Source organism: Meriones unguiculatus, chromosome 3 (genome assembly GCF_030254825.1).
Source record: "Meriones unguiculatus strain TT.TT164.6M chromosome 3, Bangor_MerUng_6.1, whole genome shotgun sequence".
NCBI classification, from domain to species: domain Eukaryota; kingdom Metazoa; phylum Chordata; class Mammalia; order Rodentia; family Muridae; genus Meriones; species Meriones unguiculatus.
In genome coordinates this window covers 116,210,192-116,233,428 of record NC_083351.1, presented here as the reverse complement: position 1 = coordinate 116,233,428, position 23,237 = coordinate 116,210,192, and the positions used below count along the sequence as shown (strand labels likewise).

At 37.4% G+C, this 23,237-nt stretch overlaps 1 protein-coding gene across 1 annotated transcript in view; it reads left to right on the top strand.

The window, feature by feature from the left end:
* Positions 1 to 23,237, top strand: part of Cdh9 (cadherin 9) — a 230,450-nt gene that overhangs the window by 6,743 nt on the left and 200,470 nt on the right. The window lies entirely within an intron of this gene.

Genomic DNA, 23,237 nt, shown 5'->3' with positions numbered 1-23,237 from the left:
TCTTGCTGTTTGCCCTCAGTTTCATGCTTGATGTTGAGTATATAATCTCTAAGCCTCCTACTGCAAGTATTCCTATTGCATACTGCTCTTTCTCTGTCACAGCATGATGGGGTTTTATCCCTATGGAAGCATAAGCCCAGATAAACTTTTGTGTGTGTGTGTGTGTGTGATATCAAGCAACAGAAAAGAAACCAATACCTTTTCTTTCTTATTCACTTTTCCTAATAATTGAGAGCAAAAACAGTTAACATAGCCTTTCATATTATCTGCTGTGAAGATTTAACATGGATAGTGAGCATACTATAACCGTATACACAATAAAATATACTCTTTTTAATAATTTTTTGTCTTCAGCATCTAATTTATTAAAAACATGTATTTTGTTAAGGCTACTTTAAATTTACTGGCAGGTTTATTTGACAAAGGTTACTCAATATGTTTAATCAGAATTACAACTTAGAATTAAAAAATTATTAAAACTAGAATCCCTAATACCATGCAAGGTTTATGTCTTGTGAAGTTCTGTGGTTGGCTTTTCTCATTTCTCTTATCCTGCCCCCAACTGTCTACTTATTCTGCCACACTTCCTGCAAGTGCCTCCATGACTCAGAGAACATCTTTGTCAGCTATTGGTTATGAGGATCAGCCATTCTCCACATTTTGCAAGAATGTACCTGTTCTTTAAAAGTTTGTCAAGCTCTTACCATGTGATATGATGTGATGTGATATGATGTGTGTGTTTAAAACCATCTGTTACTTTGATAACCCATTTCTTAACCTGAGTGTTTATGAGGATGAGGCATGGCAAATAATTTCCACTTAAAAATAAGTATTGCTAGCATACTGGAATGGCCAGAGCTGCCCCAAAGAGCCATGACTCAGTTTTACTGTGGCTATTACTAGCAATAATCTCCTAAAAATAATATTTATTGATTTTCTATAATAAACAGGAATTTTGTTTTTCTGAATTTCAGCTAATCTTCTTACCAACATTGTAAACTAGGTCTTATATTTTTTATGTTAGTTACAGTTTATTTACTTTGTATCCCAGCCATGGACCCCTCCCTCATTCCCTCCTAATCCTACCCTCCCTCCATCATCTCCTCCCTGCTCCTCTCTAAGTCCACTGGTAGGGAAGGTCTTCCTCCTCTTCTATCTGACCTTAATTTATCAGGCCTCTTCAGGACTGGCTGCAATATCCTCCTCTGTGGCCTAGCAAGGCTGCTCTTCTCTCTAGTGGGAGGTCAAAGAGCTAGCCACTGAGTTCATGTCAGAGACCATGCCTGTTCCCCTTACTAGGACACCCACTTGGATGCCAAGGTGTCATTACTACATCTGAGCAGGGGTTCTAGATTATATCCATGCATTGTCTTTGGTTGGAGAATCAGTCTTAGAAAAGACCCCTGTGCCCAGATATATTTGGTCCTTGTGGCTCTCCTGTCCTCTCCAGTTCTTACTAACTCCTCCTTCTTTCATATGATTCCCTGCACTCTCCCCAAGGTTTGGTTATGAGTCTCAGCATCTGCTTTGATAAACTCCTAGGTGGAGTCTTTCAGAGGTCCTCTATGGTAGGCTTCTGTCCTGTTTCTTGTTTTCTCCTACTTCCAATGTCCATCCCATTTGTCTTTCTAAGTGAGGATTGGTCATCTTAACCTGGAACCTCTTCTTGTGTATTTTTTAGGTATACAGACTTCACTATGTTTATACAGACTGGGAAAGGATCTTCACCAACTCTATATCTGACAGAAGGCTAATATCCAGAATATATAAGGAACTAAAGAAATTAAAAAGCAACAAATCAAGCAATCCAATTAAAAATGGGGTATGGAGCTAAACAGAGAATTTTATGTAGGGGAACACTTAAATACTCAATGTCTTTAGCCATCAGGGAGATGCAAATCAAAACATCCCTGAAATTTCACCTTATACCCATCAGAATGGCCAAGATCAAAAACTCAAGTGACAACACTTGTTGGAGAGGTTGTAAAATATACTCTTTAAATTTTAATCTCAATATAAAACATTGTTACCATTAACTATTGTGACTTTACCTTATATTGCTTTTAAAACCTAGGCTTACAGATTAGATTGGTGTCCACCAAATAAAATCGGTGGCTGCTCTTGAAAACAATGGAGTTACAAGAATTAGAGGCCTCCAGCAGTTCCCTTTGCTTCTGTAGATTTGTCTGGAGTTATTTGATTTTGTCTTTTACTATACCCAACTAGTTGACATAGAAACAATATTCCTCTTGGAAGATGCGAAAGCCACCTTCTTTAGCCAGTAGGAAAGCTAATCCTCGTCTGTTTTGAAGTACTACTGCTGCCAGTGAGTAGATCTGTCCTTTAAGAGTTAATATTGTCAGAGCCACTTGCTGGAGATCCTAGATGAACTGGGAAGAAAGCAGATAATACAAAGTTAGTGAACTAGCCTGTCCAGCTTTCTCAGTCCAGATACCTGCTGGAAACCTGCTGTGATTCCAGCAACAGCCAGGAGGGGCAAGATTTAAGTTGCCCTCTTATCCTACTAGGCAGCTATTGGTAATGGCTGCAATTTCCAGCACCCATGTGGCAGCTCATAACCATCTATAACTCCTGTTCTAAGGGGATCTGATGCCTTCTATGGCTCCTCCTGAAGACATATGTTTAGTCAAAATAACCAGACACATAAAATTAATAATAATAATAATAATAATAATCCTAGTCTTAGCAATCTTTGACTTTCTGTTTAAAAAGGCACTGCTAGTCAGTTTCTGCATGACTTTTCCAAGTATTATCTCTGAGTGTGTAGTGCATACAGGAGAAGATTCATATTTCAATGTTTTGGAAGGCAACCAAGGCTAATGGGAAGAGCCTATACTGTTTTGAGGCTTTTGGACTCCCTTGACCCACAATTAAAGGGAGTTCTCCATACCTGGCACTGAGGAAATCTATAGATCTTGGGTAAAACAAATATTTCCAGGAGATACTATTGGTAAATATTTAGCCTTGGTTCCAGTAGAAATCACAGAATTGAAGGGATCATGGAAAAAGGAAGAGAACTGGCACTGTGTGACAGCATCAGAGACCCTTAAGAGAGACATAACTTTCATTTGTGAAGCTATATACAAGTTTCAATGGACACTCCAACACAGTGTAGATGCCAGAAATGTTGGGTAACTAACAAGGACAATAAGAACTGTGGAGTGGATTTAGACACCTTATAAAACGATCTGTGTTTTCTGTTAATGAAATAGCTTAAGAAGTGGAATACACCAAGTCCTTTGGTATCAAGAATATCGTGAATGAGTCTTACAGGCAGGACTTTGATATATAACCTTGAATTATACTGATGGATGTTAGCTTTGCATTTATTTGTTTCCGTAGTTGATTATCTTCTAATGGAATAAGAATTAATGCAACTTACTATTTTTTCAAAAGCCAATAGAAAAATTACTTTCAATTTTTAGTGGGACTTTGGATATTTTAAAGAAACTGAAAGTTTGAAGATTTTCGACCTTTGCTTACTCTTTTGGTTTGTTTTATGTCATATTGACACAAGCCAGATTGACATGAGAGGAGGGAACCAAACCTTAGAAAATACATCTATAATATCAGGCTGTGTAGGCAGGTCTGTAAGGTAATGATGAAGGAGGAATCAGGAAATGCAAAAATCATTTTGTTTGAGGGATGAGCTCCCTGACAGGTTAGTCATCCTCAAAGGGAACACCTAAACACATGCACATAGGAGCAGCAAATGGACTTTAAGAATTATATGTGCACAAGTGTGCCTGTGTGCATGCTTGTGTGTGTGAAAAACAAAGATAAATAACCATAAGAGGTAATGATGTTGAGACATAGAACACAGGATGAGTTGAGGGGGAAGGAAGAAGCATAATTAATGTAAACATAGGACTCAATGTGACATTATATAAAAGAGTAAATATTAAAAAAATAACAAAAAAGTAAATAAAAATATAATTTGGGAGTTTATATTCTCAAAGCTATTAATAAAGGCTGTTCAGGGAAGGGGAAGTTCAGACATTGTGTTAATACAAGAAACAATTGTGTGACATGTAAACAAATGGGAAAAGAGCAGCAGGTCTCAATCTGTGGGACACTACCCTTATGGAGGTTTCATATCAGATATCCTGAATATTGGGTATTCACATTAAGATTCATAACAGTGATGGGTATACCCACTTCCCTGTGGCATGAGTAGAATACACTCAGAGTAGCTAATCCACTGTGGGCTGCAGGTGTCACTACAATGTGCAAGTATGTGGTGGAAACACAGAAGAGAAAGAGAAGCAGAACAGTTTGAGAACTATTAAGGGAGACAGAACTGGATGTACAAGGATGGTGAGAAACAAAGTGATGTGATTAGCTTACATTGCCACCTGAGGCCATGCTGACATCTCAGCCCATGCTGCCCTTGAGCACATTGTCAAGATTCATGGCCATGCAGCAACAGGTATGTGTGTCAGTGTTTGTGTCCCATGTTACCAGCAAAGATAAAACAGACTTTCCTGGCCTAGGCTGCCACCTGGAACCATATTGAGGCCCATGGGCTAAATATGGCTTGGCCATCCATGACTTGGAGCACTTAGGTAAGTGGACTCTGCTCCTCACCTAGGCAGTGCAGTAGAGCTGGCCCCTGATATGTGAGTTCAAGAGAGCTGACCCAGCTACTCATCTGCCAAAAGCACCTTTGCTCCTGGCAAGTGGGAAGTCTAGCCCATGAGAGTGGGAAAGATGACCCTGTCCCTCACTAACTGCAGCACCCAGAAGAGGGTTCCCTACACCTTGTCTGGGTAACACAGGAGAACTAATCTTATTGGCAGGGAAGCAGGTAGCATGTCCTGAGAGTGTGAGAACATTGGAGTGCTGGCTCTGTACATATGGTTTTGGTACTTGGGTGAGCTAGCCATAGCAGTGCTGGAGAGCTGGCCCTGGTGGTGTGGATTTGGGAGAGCTGGCAGGTTAACCTACTCAGCCATCAGCCAAGCATGGATGCAGGGCTTTGAGTTGGCTCATCCCAAAATATACCCCATCTATAAACTTCTGAAGTATATGAAGGGGCCAAAGCTACAGTCTCCAAGACACAAGGCAATAACAGGATATCTGATAGGAGTCCTGATTAGGATCCAGTATTGATAGTGTAACAGAAACCTCAGGCTTGGAAAAAGGTCAATGACTGATTGCAATGAATATTTGTAATTAAAGATGTTTGTACAAAAGAATATACTTACACACTACAACTTCCAAGTAGATACTTTGTATGTTTGTTTATTTTCATTTTTATTTTTGTTTTCTTTTGGTGGGGAGGTTGCAAGGGTGGAGGGAAGATATGCATAGATGGGGGAATGAGTGGGATTGGGGTGCATAATGTTAAAATCATAAAGAATCAATAAAAAGTTTAAAAAATTAATAATTTTACAAATTTACAAATTATAAAATTGTAAGTTATAAAATTATATAAAATTTATAAAATTACACTTATGATGTATCAACAAAATAATTTTTTAAATTTTATTTTTCTTTATTAATTACATTTTACTCACTTTGTATCCTCCCCCCACGTGGTTCCCTCCTTCCTCCTGACCCACTCCCTCTCTTCCTCCACCCTCTGCATGCATGCCCCACCCCAAGTCCACTGATAGAGGAGGACTTCTTTTCCTTCCTTCTGATCCTAGTCAATTAGGTCTCATCATGAGTGGCTGCATTGTCCTCTTCTGTGGCCTGGTAATGCTGCTTCCCCCTCAGGGGGAGGTAATTAAAGAGTAGGCCAATCAGTACATGTAAGAAACAGCCCCTGTTCCTATCACAGTGGAACCCACTTGGATACTGAACTGCCATGGTCTACATCTGTGCAGGGGTCTTAGGTTATCTCCATGCATAGACCTTGGTTGGAAGAGCAGTCTCAGGAAAGACCCCTGTGCTCAAATTTTTTGGTTCTGTTGCTCTCCTTATAGAGTTTCTGTCCTTTCCAGATCTTACTGTTTCCCACTTCTTTCCTAAGATTCCCTGCACTCTGGCCAAAAGTTGCCCATAAGTCTCAGTATCTACATTGATAGTCTGCAGGGCAGAGATTTTCAGAGAACCTTTCTGTCAGGCTCCTGACTTGTTCCCTCTTTTCTCCTTCTTCTGATGTCCATCCTCTTTGCCTTTCTGGATAGGAATTGAGCATTTTAGCAAGAGTCCTCCCTCTTGATTAGTTTCTTTAGGTGTACAGATTTTAGTAGGTATATCCTATATTATATGTCTATATGAGTGAGTATATACGCTATGCATCCTTCTGGGATAGCTCACTCAGGATGATCTTTCCAGATCTCACCATTTACCTGCAAATTTCATGATTTCCTTGATTTTTATCGCTGAGTAATATTCCTTTGTGTAGATATACCACACTTCTTGCATCCATTCCTCCACTGAGGGGCATCTGGGCTGTTTCCAGCTTCTGGCTATTACAAATAAGGCTGCTACAAACATGGTTGAGCAAATGTCCTTATTGTGCACTTGAGAATCTTTTGGATATATGCCTAGGAATGGTATAGCTGGATCTTGAGGAAGTGCTATTCCTAGTTGTCTGAGAAAGCACCAGATTGCTTTCCAGAGTAGTTGTACAAGTTTACATTCCCACCAGCAGTGGAGAAGAGTTCCCCTTTCTCCACAACCTTTCCAGCATGTGCTGTCTCTTGAGTTTTTGATCTTAGCCATTCTGATGGGTGTAAGGTGAAATCTTAGGGTCATTTTGATTTGCATTTCCCTGATGGCTAATGAGGTTGAGCATTTCTTTAAGTGCTTCTCTGCCATTCGATATTCGTCTGCAGAGAATTCTCTGTTTAGCTCTGTTCCACATTTTAAAATTGGATTTCTTGCTGTTTAACTTCTTTAGTTCTTTATATATACTAGATATTAGCCTTCTGTCAGATATAGGGTTGGTGAAGAACTTTTCCCAATCTGTAGACTGTCGTTTTGATCTGAGGACAATATCCTTTGCTTTACAGAAGCTTTTCAGTTTCATGAGGTCTCATTTATTGATTGTTGCTCTTAGAGCCTGTGCTGTTGGTATTCTGTTCAGGAAGTTGTCTCCTGTGCCAATGAGTTTAAGGGTATTCCCCACTTTTTCTTCTAAGCGGTTTAGTGTGTCTTTTATTTTTATGTTTTTATGTTGAGGTCTTTGATTCACTTGGACTTTAGTTTTGTGCAGGATGATAAATGCATTTTTCTACATGTAGACTTCCAGTTAGACAAGCACCATTTGTTGAGGATGCTGTCTTTTTTTCATTGAATGGATTTGGCATCTTTGTCAAAAATCAGGTAGGTGTCCATAACTGTGTGGATTTATGTCAGGGTCTTCTATTCGATTTCATTGATCCACCAGTCTGTTTCTATGCCAATACCATGCAGTTTTTAGTATTTTTTGCTCTATAGTAGAGCTTGAGATCAGGGATGGAGATACCTCCTGAAGATCTTTTACTGTAGAGAATTGTTTTAGCAATTCTGGGTTTCTTGTTCCATAGGAAGGTGAGAATTTTTCTTTCCAGGTCTCTAAAGAATTGTGTTGGTAATTTGATGGGAATTGCATTGAATCTGTAGATTGCTTTTGGTAAGATGGCCATTTTTACTATGTTAATCCTGCCAAGCCATGAGCATGGGAGATCTTTCCATCTTCTCATATCTTCTTCTAATTCTTTCTTCATATAGTTGAAATTTTTTTCATACAAGTCTTTGTCTTTCTTGGTTAGGGTTACACCAAGGTACTTTATGTTATTTGTGGCTATTGTAAAGGGTGTTGTTTCCCTAATTTCTTTCTCAGCCCTTTTTGTCTTTTGTATACAGGAGTGATACTGATTTTTTTGAGTTAAATTTGTATCCTGCCACTTTGCTGAAGGTGTTTATCAGCTGTAGGAGTTCTTTAGTAGAGTTTTTAGGGTCACTCACGTATACTATCATATCATCTGCAAATAGTGATAATTTGACTTCTTCCTTTCCAATTTGTATCCTCTTGATCTCCTTCAACTGTCTTATTGCTCTAGCAAGGACTTCCAGAACTATGTTGAAGAGATATGGAGAGAGTGGGCAGTCTTGTCTTGTCCCTGATTTCATTGAGGGATTGTTGGCTCAGTACACTATCAGAAATGATTTCACTCCCACTGAGTGTGCCTTAGATTGAAACATACATCATTGGTTACACCTAGGATAAAAACGACACTATTGCAGCATCAGGGAGTATGTTGTTTAACCAGTCATTGTGCTTTAAACACTTAATAGCTGTGTAGGGCTACCAATTGCACCTCACCCTTGGCAGCTTGCATCCTAATTTTCAATGCCAGTCCTCAGAACCAGGGGCAAATCTTCCAGGTCAATCTCAGATTTCACACATCTGTTAATTAGCAGTCCAGATGATAAGCAATCAATGATCTAAAACCTGACACCTTGCATATTCTACAACATAAAACAATATAAAGGATTGTCTAAAGCTCTTTAATATAAGTGTGTGTGTGTGTGTGTGTGTGTGTGTGTGTGTGTGTAATACATAGAACACAAATGAATTTCATGTTTTCATTTGAGTCCCATCCCCATACAGAAAGGCTACTGATTTTTTTTGAGTTAATTTTGTATCCAGCCACTTTGCTGAAAGTATTAATCAGCTGTAGGAGTTCCCTGGTAGAATTTTTTGTGTCACTCAGGTATACTATCATATCATCTGCAAATAGTGATACTTTGACTTCTTCCTTTCCAATTTGTATCCCCTTGATCTCCTTCAATTTTCTTATTGCTCTAGCTAGGACTTCAAGAAAAATTCAATGAAATAATTTTATGTTTTGAGGTCACTCTAAAGAACTGTATTAAAGGGTTGTAGCATTAGGAAGCTTGAGAACCTTTGAAATAGAGGAAAGAGAATACAGTAAGGAACTGTGTGTGAAAATGGTAATTATATAAAATATTGATGCTATTTAATACCATTAGTCATGTTTCTTTTCACTTTTTTTGTCATTTAGAACTCACTGTGACTGATTTTGTCAACAGACTGTCTTTTAAGCAAGAAATTTTATGTTCTGAAGAATTTTGAACATTTTAAGAAAAATTTTGTTACGAGCAAAAATTCTTTATATTGACATACCATTTTTGGTGAGTTCTTTCTTCTTATCTAGCCATTATCCAGGAAATTCTCTTGCCCTGTCTAACTTTGCAACCAGCAGCCAAATATGATTGCTGAATATCATAACTAGTCCAGCTAAATAGGGTAAGGCATTTAATTACATTTCATTTTATTTAAATTAATTTAATTTAAAATTGCTAGATTGTATTTTGAGAAAATGCACCAATATTCTATTATTTTGTTTATTTATTTTATTAATATTAATAATGTTTTATTATGCTACTCGCCATTACTTTCTGGTATATACATAGTTAAACGGTATTTCTGCATAGTGTTCCAGATTTTGTATATATACTTTATGTTAGAAAATGGCATCAACACCATTGCATTGCACCCATTCCAATGCTTAACAGAAACTCCCACAGGAAAGCCACCTCTCTCCTGTCTCTCTACTCACTTCTGCATGGAATGTTCTTTTCTTAACTACGATGTCTTTCTGCTGACTGACTGCTTTATTGTGGTCATACACTGCTCAGTCTGCCTATATGTATAATCTAACATTTGTATCGTGAATTTTAAAGACTTTTGCTTTGCAGACTTGAGATAATACTAGTCGGGTTATCAACTAATCTTGACAATATTTGATTACTCTCATTCCATGCAAGGGACATAGTTAGACATTTATGTGTCTAATTATTCATATGTCTATTATATTCTAATGTCTTTGTGTTTAGATGTTTTTCCATCAATTATTTTTCTAGAGTATGTCAAAAATGTCTGTAGTGCATCTGTATTCTGTTTTTGATCTCTCTTTACTTTCTTTATATTCCATATAAGTTAATAGTTATGGACCCTCCCCAAACAGTACAAGCTCTTGACATTATTATTGCTTCTTCAGCATAACTAGTTGATAAACCCATTGCTGAAAACACCATACACCTTAGTTTCAGAAGAAATCAAGGTGGAACTGAGCAATAAGCTTTCCGCCTTACATCTAGCTTTCATTTTACTGGAAGGTGCTACATAGGATTATAGAGAATAAATGCCACCAATAACTATACCAGCTGTTAAAACATTTACATACAATACTAACCTGGCAGGTAATATATACCCATTGGTGCAATATTGGCTGTACTGCTTTTTGGTTAACCAATGACAATCTGCTTTGATTTGGAGTCTCCTCTGAGCAGGAATTCATACATTATTGCTGTAAGCTTTTTAAATAACCCATGGCTGAGGAAGTATAAAGCTTTAACTTATATTGTTGCTTAGCTGAATTTTTATGTAAAAATATGGGTTATAAATATTTTATCGATGCTACTGCAACCCTAATCAGAGAAGTCTCTATTCACAATGAAAAGCAGAGAATGCAGAAATACTTGCATGCACAAGTTGCTGAGTTTAACTGATTACTCATTCTCAAATTGGACATTTATACCTTTTTTGTTAAGACTCAGGGTACATCATGGGAGATGGGGTAGAAAGACAAGAGCCAGAAGATAGATAGGAGGATTGTGAAATTGAAATGCTGTCATTTGAATACAGATAATGCTATCTTAACCTCCCATGAGTACTGGTGGCCAACAATGGGCTTACAGAGTCTGTATATACCAACATTCAGGTATGGATGTGAGGGCTCTGACTGCTTTCTGATAGAATCTGTGGTTGTATTTGTGGATCTACCTGGCTACAATAGATAATTTCAAACTCATAGTAACATATATCATCCTGTTGAACCCCAGTGGCTTTCATTAAAAATAAGGCAAAATAAAAACAACAACAATAAGACTAGTAAATATGAGGAAGGAACTAGTATGGAAGGAGGTGTCAATAAAATGGGATTATGGAGAATAGAGGGAAGTTATAGTAATAAGAATGATTATTATATGTGCATAAAATGTTAAGGAAACAGCTCAGTAACCATCAAAATTATATCTTTGTAGGATTAATTTAAACACTAAAGCATGAGATCAAAGTATTTGTTTTTAAGCCACAGAAATGAAAATCCATGGGGGGAAAAATCTGATGTGCTTTAATGACAGAGACTATGTAAGTGTCAATGGAAAACTATATTTAGGAATTTCAAACACTTCTTTAAGTTTGTATATTTTAGTATGTTTATCCTATATGTTATGGCTAACATCCACTGATAAGTGAGTATATACCATTTGTGTCTCTCTGCTTCTCCTAGGAAAGATGCTTACTTCTCATTCAGAAGGGAAAACAGGATAGACATCTGAAGTGGTAAAAGAGAGGGAACAGGATGGGAGCCAACCCCAGATGTCCTTTAAAAGAGTCCTGAAGATACCTGATAAAACAGGGTCAGATGAGTATATCCCATGTTTGTCTTTCTCCTTCTGGGATATTTCACTCAGAATGACCTTTTCTAGATCCCACCATTTGCCTGCAAATTTCATGATTTCCTCCTTTTTGATTGCTGAGTAGTATTCCATTGTATAAAAATACGACAATATCTGTACCCATTCCACCGTTGATGGACATCTGGGTTGTTTCCAGGTTCTGGCGATTACAAATAGAGCTGCTATAAACATGGTTGAGCAAGTGTCCTTTTTGTGTACTTGAACAAACTTTGGGTATATACCTAGCAGTGGTATAGCTGGGTCTGGAGGAAGCACTATTCCTAGTTGTCTTAGAAAGTGCCAGATAGCTATCCAGAGTGGTTGTACCAGTTTACATTCCCACCAGCAGTGGAGGAGGGTTCCCCTTTCTCCACAACCTCTCCAGCAGAAATCTATACACCTAAAAAAGATAATCAATTGAGCGGACATGGGGTAAGATGATCAATCCTCATTTAGAAAGACAGATGGGATGTGCATTGAACGTATGACAGGAGTCTACTGAGCGCATCTGAAAGACTCTAACTAGCAGTGTCTTCAAAGCAAAGACTCATGACCAAACCTTTGGCAGAGTACAGGGAATCATAAGAAAGAAGGGGAGTTAGTCTGATGGGGAAAGGATAGGAGCTCCACAAGGACCAAATATATCTGGGCACAGGGTCTTTTCTGAGACTGACATTCAACCAAGGACCATGTATGGATATAACCTAGAACCTCCACTCAGATGTAGCCTGTGGGAGCTCAGTAACCAATTGGTTTCCCAAAGTGAGGGGAACAGGGACTATTTCTAACAGGAACTCAATGACTGGCTCTTTGGTCTCCCCACCCCCAAAGGGAGGAGCAGTCCTGTTAGGCCACAGAGGAGGGCTTTGCAGCCAGTCCTGAAGATACCTGATAAAACAGGATCAGATGAATGGGGAGGAGGTCCTCCCTATCAGTGGACTTGGAAAGGGGCACGGTGGAGATGAGGGAGGGAGGGAGGGACTGGGAGGGAATGAGGGATCGGGACACGGCTGGGATACAGAGTTAATAAAATGTAACTTATAAAAACAAACAAACAAACAAACAAACAAACAAACAAAAAAGGGTCAGATGAAAGGGGAGGAGGTCCTCCCCTATCCGTGGACTTGGAAAGGGGCAAGGAGGAGATGAGGGAGTGAGGGTAGGATTGGGAGGGAATGAGGGAGTGGGATATAGCTGGGATACAGAGTTAATAAAAGGTAACTAATAATAAAAATTAAAAATTAAAACAAAACAAAAATAAAATAATTAATTAATTAATTAAAAAAACTTCACCCAGAAGGGCATTGAAACAGATGCACAGACTCAGCCAAACACTAGTCAGAGAGCAAGAAACCTTATGGAAGAAGGGGGCTATAAGAGGACCAAGAGGGAACCAGATCCCCACAAAACCAAAAATGCAGGGCCTGGGGTGACTGCAAAGGCATATATATCAACCAAAGACCATGCATGGACCTGGAACCCCTGGTCAGATGTAGCCCATAGATAGCTCAGTCTCCATGTGAGTCCCATATTAAGGGGAGAAGAGAGAGTCTCTGATGTGAACTTGGTTGCCTATTCCTTGATCACTTCTCCCTGGTGGGGTGACCTAGCCAGCCCACAGAGGAAAAGAATACAGGCAGTCCTGATGGAACCTAACAGGTTAGAGTCATACAGTAGGGGAGGAACACTTCCCCTAGTAGTGGACTAGGGAAGAAGAATAGGGGAGGAAGAGAACGAGAGAGGGTGGGAATGGGAGGAGATGAGGGAGGGTGCTACAACCAGGACACAAAGTAAATAAATTGTATAATAATAATAATAATAATAATAGCAATAGTAATAGTAAATAGTAAAAAAGAAAAAAAAAGAATTACAAACACAAACACAGGAAGAAACAAATAATGTGCTTCAGGCTTGAGGAGAAGAGTAAGTTTTATTAGATGTGCCATGAGCAGACAACAGATATGATTTCACTCAGAGGCATTATCTAACTCAACCCTTTTTATTAAGTGAGTAATTTGTTGTTTTATAGATGAAAGCAGAGGTGGCAGTAAAAGCTGAAAAATCATTTTGAATCCCAAATATAGTGTAATCATTGAAAAGAAAAAAAGAAAACAAGGACATACAGAAGAAGCAGTCAACAAATGTATGCAAATGTATTTAGATTTCTAAAGCAAATGTGCACTGAACCTCTGTTTCTAACTTCCAGTTATTTATATACAACGAATTATGAGTGCATCAAAATCAGCCAGAAGAAAAGATCATAGACGGCATTTCAGCGTCCATGCTAATTAATAATGGTATTAAGAAAATGATGGCTCAGTGAATATCCAGATCACTCTATTAAAAAAGCTTATGTCCACTGGCCTATGATAGCATAAATGCCAAGCTGATACATGTTTCCTTTTTCTACACATATTTATCTCAGTATGTGCTATCATTGTCTTCCAAAGCACAAAATGCCTCCCCAGTCCTCACATGCTTAATATTTAAGCATCACTAGACTTTAACCTCTCAATAACTGGGAAGTTTTGATTAATTTTTATGACTTCAGATTTCAAACATTTCAAATAATAACATAAAATATGTGTTCACCAAATATAACAAAATAAAAATAGTATTTGCTGTAATAATGATACACAGTTTTAATTCTCAGGAAATGAGAAAAATAAAATAGGTATTTCTAATACTTAGTTACTGAGCCAAAATTTGGGCAAGGCTATAGAAATTACTAGCTTTTATCTGGTTGTAGAAAGTAATATAATATCTAAAGTTTATTTTAAAGATGGAAATGTTAGTGTTACTCAGGTCAGGAAAACAATCACCAAGTTCAAAAGAGTTGCTTTTGTAGAGCAAGAAAGCTGGTACAAAAACCTAATTGGATACTGTAAATGAACATGCTCAAAAGAATAATGAAAAGTTCTGCAGTTGTTTCTGCCCTGGATTTATCCAGATTATAAGCTTTTCTTTTCCTTTTTCACCTCACATCTCATTACAGTAACTCCTCATTGATTGGTGATCTGAAATTGTAATACAAGGGGATTCAGTGTAATCTGCTTTGTGTATATCTCAGGAGGAGAAGAAACACTATGCTATAGAACATTCTAGTGATTCTGTAGGAAATTATTGCATATATCAAGTTCCTGTCAATTATTCATCCATGCACTGTTATTTTCATTATACTAAATTCGAAATATATTATAAAATATTATCTTACCTACTTTGACATAATTATTCACCATTGAACCAAAGATGTATTTCACCAAATGGAAACACTAGGTTTCATATTTAATTTTATCACTGTGAATGATAAGTGTATGCTTAGCCTATCAATCAATCGTTATACAATATATTGTAATTCTAACACTGGAGTACATAGTTCTTAAATACTCACTTTACTTAAAGAAAATAAGTACAGAGCACTGGTTAGGTTTTGTAAAATCTATAAATCACATAAGCATACGGAATATTCACATATCTTTTAATATTATCAGTAGATTCTGTGACTTTAATTTTATTTGTAATGTTTTTCAATTACTGTGGATTAACATTTCCTTTCCTTAATTTGTTATTTCAGTTGGTTAGTACTTCTTAACTGAAGAGGTAAAGAATATTTTTTTCTTAATATGGCTTTAGTACAATAGATATGCTTATGTTCACAGCAAATTTTTAATTTTTAATTATTTTTTTATCTGTCTTCACTGAAATTTCCACATATATTTTGATTTTTCTGGCTATGGTATGGAATAAACAGAGCATTTTATTGTTTCTCATTAAATATATATATATATATATATATATATATATATGGAGCACCCAAAATGGCAGTGCCAATCATTCAGGGTATCTGAACAGCGGCTCAGCAGTGAGAGCAGGGTGACTGGTTTTTGGTGGACCCAAAACCCTCCATGTCTGCTTTTCTCAGGTGAGAGGAGAATCCACTGAAATACTCCAAGATCCATCTTCAGGCCACTAGCTAATTCTGGGAAAAATTCCCAGGGTGCCTGCCAGCACCGCTTCTTCCCTACACCACACACCTGAACCCAACATCTGTGGATACCTTTCTCAGACAGGCAACTTACATTCAGGGCTCCTACACTGCAACCTTAGAACATCCACCCACCCAAACCAACCATCTGTGGATATCTTCCTGGGACAGGCAGCAGCAGTGACTGGAGTTCTGGCCCTACAGCCTTAGGCTACCCACCATCCAAACCCAATTTCTGTGGATATCTTCCTGAGACCAGTGCCTAGGGCCTCAGACCTTGCGGGATCACTCTCACTGCCTGTGGAGTCAATATCTTCCTGTACTGAGAGTGAGACTCCAAACCTGGGTGGATACTCTCACAGTCTTGTGGACAACTTCTGGGTACTAGAGACTCTAGGTTCCAAACCTGGGAGACCACAATCAAATATTGTAGACTCCTTCCTGGTTGCAGTGGCCACAAAATGATCAAAACGGTAAGTCTACATAACAAAGAAAAATATGAAAAGGGGAAAAGGCCCAGTAACATATGAAGGTAGACCTATCAGAATCACACCAGACTTCCCAGAGACAATGAAAGCAAGAAGGGTATGGATAGATATCATGCAGAATCTTAGAGATCACAGATACCAACACAGAGTACTATATTCAGTAAAACTGTCAATCAACATAGATGGATGAAACAAAATATTCCATGACATAACTAAATTTAAACAATATACGTGTGTGTGTGGTCAATCTAGCCATACAGAAGATACTAGAAGAAAAACAACACAATGAGAACAACTACACCCAAGACAACACAGGATAAAGACACCATCACATCAAATAAACAAAAGAAAACAAACACACAATCACCACCATCTCTACAATAAAAGGAACTACCAATCATTGGTCACTAATATCTATTAACATCAATGGTTTCAACTTTCCAATAAAAAGACACAGACTGAAAGATTGGTTATGGAAACAGCATCCAACATTCTGCTGCATTAAAGAAACACACCTCTACAACAGAGGTAGACTCTGTCTTAGAGTAAAGGGCTGGAAAAAGGTTTTCCATGCAGACAGAAACAAGAGGCACGTGTGAGTAGCCACCTTAATATCCAATAAAATAGACTTTGAACTAAAATTAATCAAAAGTGATGGGAAGGGACACTTCATTCTCATCATAGGAAAAATCCACCAGGAGGTCATCACAATTGTGAACATCTATCCACTAAACACATGGTCTCCAGAATTTGTCAAAGAAACATTATTAAAGCTTAAATGATACACTGATTCCAATACCTTAATAGTGGAAGACTTCAACATTCAGCTATCACCAAAGACAGATCATTGACACAGAAACTAAACAGAGTAATAATGACACTTGCAGAGGTCTTAAAACAAATGGACCTAATAAATGTCTACTGGACCTTTCACCCAAAGACAAAAGATTATACCTTCTTCTCAGCACATCATGGAACCTTCTCCAAAATTGATCATACATTCAGGCACAAAGCAAGCCTTAACAGTACAGAAAGATTGAAATATACCCTTTATCATATCAGACCACCATGGTCTAAAACTATACCTCAACAGCAACAGAAATAACAAAAAACCTATACACATATGGAAACTGAACAACTCTCTACTCAATGACAACTGGGTCAGGGAAGAAATTAAGGACTTCTTAGAACTTAATGAAAATAAAATGAATGTACAAATTACCCTAACTTAAAAGCAGTGCCAAGAGGAAAGTTCATAGCACTAAGTACATTCATAAAGAAATTCGAGGCATCTCATACAAGCAACTTAAAGGGACACCTGAAAACACTAGAAAAAAAAAAGAATATGCCTTCTTTTCAGCATCTTATGGAATCTTCTCCAAAATAGACCATATATTTGGTCACAAAGCAGGCCTCAAAAGATACAAGAAGACTGAAATAATCCCATGTATCCAATCTGACCAGCATGGACTAAAGCTGGACCTCAACAACAACAGTAAGAGCAAAAAACCTACATACACATAGAAACTGAACAACTCACTACTCAATGACAGCTGGGTTAAAGAAAAAATAATGAAAGAAATCAAAGACTTTCTAGAATTCAATGAAAATGAAGGTACAACATACCCAAACTTATGGGACACAAAAAAAGCAGTGCTAAGAGGAAAATTCATAGTACTAAGTGCCTTCAAGAAGAAATTTGAAACATCTCATACAAGCAATTTAAAGGCTCACCTGAAAGCCCTGGAAATAAAGAAGCAGACATACCCAAGAGGAGTAGATGGCCAGAAATAATCAAACTCAGGGTTGAAATCAATCAATTTATTAGAAACAAATTTATTAGAAACAAATAAAACAACTCAAAGAATCAATGAAACCAAGAACTGGTTCTTTGAGAAAAATCAACAAATATTAATATTAATAGCCACTAATGATGTAAAGTACCTTGCTGTGTCTCTAACAAAGGAAGTGAAAGACCTATTCTAAAGAAAGAAAATCAAGTCTCTGAAGAAAGAAATTAAAGAAGAGACCAGAAGATGGAAAGATCTCCAGTGTTCATGGAACTGGAGAATTAACATAGTGAAAATGGCCATCCTGCCAAAAGCAATCTACCGATTCAGTGCAATTCCCCTCAAAATTCCAACACAATTCTTATAGACCTAGAAAGAACAATTCTCAACTTCATAAGGAAAAATAACAAAAACAAAAACCTCAGAAATGCCAAATGATCCTGTACAACAACAGATCTTGTGGAGCTATCTCCTTCCCTGATCTCAAGCTGTGCTGCAGAGCAATAGTGATAAAAACTGCATGGTGTTGGCATAGAAACAGACTGGAGGTCAATGGAATCGAATTGAAAACCTGGAAATAAACCCACATACCTACAGAAACTTAAGTTTTCACAGAGAAGCTAATGGAAAATGATAGTATCTTCAAAAAAATTGGTGCTGGTCTAACTGGATGCCTACCTGTTGAAAAATGCAAATAGACCCAAATTTATCACTCTGCACATAAGTAAAGTGCAAGTAGATAAAGACTTCAGCATAAAACAAGTCACACTAAATCAATTAGAAGAAAAAGTGGGGAAGAGCCTTGATCTCATTGGCACAGGAGACAACTTCCTGAATAGAATACCAAGAGCACAGGTTCTAAGATCAACAATTAATAAATGGGAACTCATGAAACTGAGAATCTTCTGTAAAACAACAGACACTGTCATCAGAACAAAACAACAGCCTATAGACTGGGAAAAGATCTTCACCAACCCTACATCTGACAGAAGGCCAATATCCAGAATATATAAAGAACTCAAGAAGTTAATCACCAACTAACCAAGTAATCCAACTAAAATATGGGGTACAGAGCTAAACAGAATTCTCAACAGAGGAATATTGAATTGCAGAAAAACATTTAAAGAATGTCTCAATATCCTTAGTCATTTAGGAAGTACAAATCAAAATGACCCTTAGATTTCACGTCACACCCATCAGAATGGCTAAAATTAAAATCTCAAGGGATGATGCACACTGGAGAGGTTGTGGAGAAAGAGTAACTCTCCTCCATTGATGATAGGAATATAACCTTTTACAACCACTTTGGAAATCAGTCTGGGGCTTTCTCAGAGGATTGGGAAGAGTCTTGTGTGTATACCCAAAAGTTGCCACACCATTCAATAAGCACATTTGCTCAACTATGTTCATATCAGCTTTATTCATAATAAGCAGAATATGAAAACAACCTAGATGTCCCTCAATGGAGGAATTTATACAGAAAGCATGGTATATTTACATAATGGAATATTCCCAGCAATTAAAAAAAAGAGAGAATTAATGAAATTTGCAGGCAAATGGTGAGAACTAGAAAGATCATGCTGAGAGAGGTAATCCAGAAGCAGAAAGGCACATAGGACATATACACTCGTTTAAGTGAATATTAACCATATAATATAGGAAGAACATACCAAAATCTAAATTATAAAGAAGCTTAACAACAAGGAGGACCCCAGGGAAGAAGTTGAAATGTCACTCAGAAGAGGAAACAGGATAGACAACAGAAGTAGGTAAAGACAAGGAACAGACATGAGACTTCCACACAAGACCTTTGAAAGACTATCCACCAGGGTATCGAAGGATATACTGACACTCATAGCATACTTTGGACAGAGTGCCGAAATCCTTATGGAAGAAGAGGAGATAAAAAGACCTGGAGTTGACAGGAACAGCACAAGGAGACCAACAGAGCCAAAACCTGGGCTCAGGTGTGCTGAAGAGAAAGATACTCCAGCCAAGGGCGGTTCATCCGAGAACACCTCAACTCCCTGCTCAGGGGAAACCCATAGGCTGCTCAATATCCAAGTGAGTTCCCTAGTAAGCTGGGCAGGGGCTGTCTCTGACATGAACTCAGTGGCTTGCTCTTTGATAACCTCCCTGTGGGGTAGGGGGTGCAGTTTTGCCAGGCCACAGAGGCAGATGATGCAGCCAGCCCTAATGAGCCCTGATAGGCTGGAGTCAGATAGAGTGGGAGGAGGCCCTCCTCTATCAGAGAGCAAGTGAAAGTGCATAGGGAGAGAAGAGGGAGGGAAGGTGTGACTAGCAAGAGACAGGGAGAAGGCTACAGTGGGGATGCAAAGTGAAAAATTTGTTATAAATAAAAAATAAAATTTCTGAGAATATGAAAGGCAGAAGAAAAGCATACACTGCTTTGCAGAAAAGTACTTCAACTGTGTGAGCTGTCACTGACTCCTGTGTCATACATGAATCAACAACAAATCATCCCTTCCTGTGAAACACTTGGGCCAAGGCATATGTAAGTATTTTAAAAATTTCTCTCAGCCTAAGCATATTTTCTCACTGTGTATATAATGAATACTTTGACCAAAAATACTATCCAGATGTTACCAAAAGCTATTGTGGGAATACTGGAAGAAGTTTTGTTAGCCAGAAAAACAAACATGCACAGAAAAATTAAATCTGTTCTTCCTAATTACAAGTCTTTATGCAGACTTTATGTCTACAAGGAAGGGTTCTCATGTAATTAATATCTCTCCTCAAAATAAGATGAACCTCAAGTGAACATTGGGGTGCATAGTCTCAATTTGGTTTTCTCGTAAAGATAACAGAACTTGTTTGCATTTTTTTTTTTTTTGGCAAAGCTTGAAATTTTACTGATTACCATAGATACTTCTTTACTTTGCTTTTAAAAGTAGGGGCATGCATGAAGGAGGGGGAGGGAGGGTGGGGTCGGCAGGGGAGGATGGAGGGGCTTATGGGAGGATACAAAGTGAATAAAGTGTAAAAAAATAATTAAAAAATGAATGAATGAATGAATGAATAAATAAATAAATAAATAATTATCATAGTCTTGTGGATTAGATTGTTATTTGATCCTAATATTTGCCTAAATAATGTCTAAGCTTTCCCTAAACTACAAGGAAGCCAAAAGTAAGAATCATTTGTGGTGCTGGAATTCTAGTTGTTGCATGACATTAATGTTAAGGCATATCTCAATAAACACTGGACATTGAGAAGCTAAGAAATGCCATTTGGCTGTAGAATGTTAGGTTTTCTAGGTATTTCCTAGCCTTTCACACTTGGATGTGAACAATTCATATTTAGTATTTGCCTTTGTAATGTGCAGTCCTTCTCTTGCTGACCTGAGGGTTCTCTTTGAACATACATTGCTATACCCTAACCCTAACCATAACCCTCACCCTAACTCATTATAATAAAAATGCTGTGGAAATGACTGGGAATTAAAGCAAACACCAGTGTTGGTCAGCAACTGAAGAAAGACCTGATATAGATGACTGAGACTATATCCTACAGTTTTTTGAGCAACATGTTTTGAAATACATGTTTTCCTAGGTTATGAAATTCTAGTATGTGCATATTTTCTAAGTATTTGAAGAGGTAACATGAATGAGCAACCTAAACAGGATGCTTTTCTTTCTTGACCTGTATTCTGACACCCACACTTAAGATGACTTATAAAAGGTACTTGCAATCAAATTTCTTCCTTGTTGCAAAGAGAGACATTTAATGTTGTATAACTGTAATACTGGCACTTGAGAAACAATCTGTCTCAAAATAGAAAGAGGAGAGAGAGAGTTGTAAGTATAGATCAGTGGTATAGTTCTTGACAAACAAGTATGAGTCCATTGGCTTCAATCATAATGTTCTCATCTAAAGAATAAAAGCAAGGATGTATACATTATAATGAGGTTGTAATAACTCATTGTTCTCTTCTCCATATGCCCTCATACAAAAATGAATCTGACCCATGTTCTGATTAATTTTAAAAAGGAATAGTTTAATTTTGTGTTTTGTTTTCAGGAGGCAGAGAAGACACAGATAGGCAGATGAATAGAATAATCTGCTTGTACTGTAGAGAAGATACTGGGGAAAAAGTAGAGTCAATGTGACATTTTACATATGTAGCAACATTCGCATTCTTTTTCTTTATGTTTTCTTAAAATTGGATTCTCTGGGATTTTATCTAGACCAAGCTTTTTGGTAATATAAGAACAATTTTGCTTTCTTGGCACATATATATTATTGATATTTGTGTAATATAATTTTGTTTATATTTTAACTTATATAAAAGTAATGCCATATCTAAGGAATTGGAAAATATTCTCTTAAATCTTTTATGAAAAATTAAGTCACCACAATAGATGCAATGATTTCATAACTGCGTGTTAGTTACTAATAATATTTTTCCAACTAGGAGTCTGTTCAAGTGAAAAGGCAAAGAAGTAACAAGAGTAAAAAGTGGAGCCAAGGGATAGAAAACTATGAGAAAGGGGGGAGCACAGGGAAAGAGAAAGTGAATGACACATATTGGCAAAGAAATTTGATACAGTGTCAATTACTTTAAGAAGCCAATTTGACAGAAGCCCAGCTTCTGTGTGCCTGGTAGGTGAAATGCAGATAACCGCTGCCAGACTGTCTATCTGCTCCTTCAGCTTAATCAGGGGTAGTAAAAAATGTCTGAAGTCTCAGGGTGCTGAAAATCAGAAACCATTTAGACTTAACAACTTAACGACTGTGTGATTGATAAAGCCTGCTTGAAACAGAAACTTAATTCTATTGTCAAATGAGAAGTCTTGCCTATTTCCACGGTAAATAGAAGAAATGTTATTCTGCCCATTTGTCTCACTGTACACTGCATAATTAAGAACATTGCCACAGGTGCTTTCCATGCTTTTTGATTAAAGAAAAATGAAAAACGGCATTTTCTAGATATCATAAATTGACATTCAAACTAAATAATTTCTTTATATATCTATGTATAATCATTGGCAGTTGACTTTTAAAGAAAACTTAGATTAAAATAATTTTTGCGTTTATAAAGGCTATGCTATTTGTTTCAAGAATCAGTTTATGGTTTTAAAAATTCATAAAAGATAACATTTAATTGAGTTCATGGTGGTGATGGTATGTTTGAGGTTGGTATATGCACTTTATATGTGTTTGCATGTGTGTGTATACAAGAAAATGCCAGAGAAAAATATCAGTTGTCTTCCTAAATCATTCTATACACTATTTTCTGGAAGAGATTTGACCCATGCATTAACTTGACGCTCACTGCTTTGGGTAGGCTTGCGTGTAAATGATTTTCAAGAAGCATGCTGTCTCCATCTCCCTTGAGCTGAAATTATAGATGTGTACTTCTCTGCTTGGCATTTTACATTGGTTCAGGGGATCCAGTCATGTCCTCAGACTTGTGGAATAAGTTCTCTATGGACTAAGCCATCCCTTCCAGCCATAAACATGATTTTATGCAAATATATTTTATATAGGTACCTCTTACTTCTGAAC